We start from the raw sequence: 3141 nt of genomic DNA, 5'->3' as shown, positions 1-3141 counted from the left end.
GGGTCAGTGCCCAGGAGTGAGGGTTGGCCTAGGTCCTGGAATACAATCCCTGATGCCACTCTGATGGGACCCAGACATCGCTGGTCCAACATCCTCTGAGAGTAAAAGAAGGAGACAAAGGAGGGAACACTTGTTGGGGGCTTTCTCAGTGCAGGGTGGGAGTAGACCCTGAGACAGGTGTCAGGAGGAAGAGCCCCCCAGCGGCCAGATGTTGGCAGAGAAGATGCCTCAGAACAGCCCGGGGACTGTCAACGGATGGAACTGGGGCCCCGGCAGCTTGGGCTCACCGGAGGTGCATCTCCTCCCCATGGAGTGTCATTTCTTAACTGGGTTGGGGGTTTCCCCAGTCCTCTGCCAACATGTCCAGAGGATGGGGACCATCCTGTGTTCACACAGCCTACCCCCTACCCCCTACGCCTGCCAGTCCACATGCCCAGCAGCATGCTGGAGACCAGGCCTGGGTGGAATGGTCCCCCATGGACACCTCACAACAGCTGTGCAGTTTTTTTATTTTTTATTTTTATTTTTTTTGTGTGCAGCTTTAACATGTAGTTGACAAACGTAACTCATCTTGTGTCCATGAGAAAGGTGGACAGTAGAGAGGTTTATGAGAAAAAAAAGTGAAAAGAGCTGGAAAGTAGAAGGCTCCTGCTGTAAGTACCCATGGTGACGGCGGATATTTATTGGTCTATACCTGGGGGAGAAAGGAAGGGACTTTGTGGAACCAGCACACTTGCCCTGTGTTTCCGTTTGTCAGAGGCTCCAGGGGAAGCCTTACAGCCAGTCACAGGACTACCCAGAAGTGTCCCATTGCCGCTGAGACCCACCCAACCCTGCCAGTTGGGCTCTCTGGGGACAGATGCCCTGTAAGCCATGCACAGCATTTTCAAGCAAAATTAAATCTAAGAGTCATGTGGGTGAAAGGTGTGTGTATTTGTCCGTATTTCTGGGAACTTCTGTGTCCTAGAACACATGCACTAGCTTTGTTCTGAGCCTCTCGTGGTCACCCTGAGGTGCCCCCCCTCCAGATACTGCCCCAGGGGGTACTCAGGGCCCCCACCGCCCCATCTTCTGGTGAATCCACACTTAGCTAGCCATGTTCCCTCCAGGCAAGGCCTGGCACATGGAAGTGCCCAGAGTTCCCAGTCCTGCCATCTAATAATTACCAAGGGCAAAGAAGGCCCGTCAGGTCTATCTCTCCAGAAGTTTCTTTCCCACTGAAAGCCTGTTTAACTCCATCCCAGTGGCATCCACGAGGATGAGATTTTGCAGCAATACATTGTTTTTACTTCGTTGGGGTATACCTGACATACAATACATTGAATATATTTAAATGATAGAGTGAACAATTTTAACTTGTGTCTAACCATGAAACCATCAGCACAGCCAAGATAGTAAACCCCCAAAGCACCCCCAAAGTCTGCTCATTCTCCCTTTCTACTTCCTCCCTCCACCCTCCTCCTCCTGGGCAACCACGGACCTGCTTGCCGCCACTTGATAGGGTTTTATGAAGATGGGATCGCATGGCGTGTATTCCAGACTCTTGCTTCTCTTCTCGCCATCACTGTTCTGAGACTCATCCATGTTGTGGGCTCTGTGGACAGTTCCCGTCCCCTTTGTCGCCGAGTGGTGTTCCATTAGAGGGATACACCATTATTTGTCTCTCTCTACACTCGCTGATGGACAATTTGAATCGTTTCCAGTTTGGGGCTATTACAGATAAAGCCAACCGCGAGCGTTCCTGCGCAGATCTTGTGTGGAAGCACGCTTTCCTTTCTCGTGGGTGGTGCATACCCAGGAGTGGAACGGCGGTGCTGGATGTCCTACACTTTTTGAGCAACTGCCAAACTCTTCTCTACAGCATTTATGCCATTTTCTGTTCCTGTCCGCCGTGCACTGCCATTCTAGTTTCTCACTCAGGCTTGATATGGCCAGACTTTATAATCTTTGCCTTTTTATTTTTTTTTTAAGATTTTATGGGGACGGGGATCCCTGAGTGGCTCAGCGGTTTGGCGCCTGCCTTTGGCCCAGGGCGTGATCATGGAGACCCGGGATCGAATCCCACGTCGGGCTCCCGGCATGGAGCCTGCTTCTCCCTCTGCCTGTGTCTCCGCCTCTCTCTCTGTCTGTCATGAATAAATAAATAAAATCTTAAAAATAAAAATCAAAGAGAAAACAAAGTTGCTAATTTGGTGAAAAGTATGAAAAAAGTTTGTGATAAATTATTTATAAAAAACAAAAAAGGGATCCCTGGGTGGCTCAGCAGTTTAGCGCCTGCCTTCGGCCCAGGGCATGATCCTGAGGTCTCGGGATTGAGTCCCGCATCAGGCTCCCTGCATGGAGCCTGCTTCTCTCTCTGCCTGTGTCTTTGCCTCTCTCTCTGTGTCTGTCATGAATAAATAAATAAAATCTTAAAAAATAATAAAAATAAAAAATAAAAAAAATAAAAAACAAAAAAGATTTTATGTTTTTAAGTAATCTCTACTCCAACATAGGGCTCGAACCCACAACCTAGAGATCAAGAGTTGCATGCTTTTCCATGGCCTGAGCCAGCCAGGTGCCCCAAGACCATCCTTTCTTCCCTGACTTGACTTTGTGCTTTTGTCAAAAATCAGGACTCCGTACACGTGTGATCTGTCTCTGGATCCTCTATTCTGTTCCCTTGATCTATTCTGCTTCTCTTTTTATCCACACCAAACTGTTTTACTTACTATAGCTTTATGGTGAGCCTTGAATTCAGGAAGTGCTAGCTTTGGCTATTCCAGGTCTTTTCTTTTTTTTTTTTTTCTTTTTTTTCTTTTTTTATTCCAGGTCTTTTCAATTACTATATGAATTTCCAAATCTGTTTGTTTGTTTGTTTGTTTATTTATTTATTTATTATTTTTTAAATATTTAATTTATTTAAGTCATCTCTACACCCAGTGTAGAGCTTGAACTCACAACCCTGAGATCAAAAGTTGTACACTCCGCCGAACTGAGCCAACCAGGCACCCCCTCAAATTCACTCCAAATGAATTTATCAATTACTATTTTTTGAAAATCCTGATGAGATTTTTATTGAGATTGTGTTACTATATTGATTAATTTGGGAAGAAAGGACTTCTTACCAAGACTGAGTCTTCCAACCCACTGACAAGGGGT

Source organism: Canis lupus, chromosome 8, assembly GCF_003254725.2.
Source record: "Canis lupus dingo isolate Sandy chromosome 8, ASM325472v2, whole genome shotgun sequence".
Lineage (NCBI taxonomy): Eukaryota > Metazoa > Chordata > Mammalia > Carnivora > Canidae > Canis > Canis lupus.
This window is presented reverse-complemented; position numbering follows the sequence as displayed.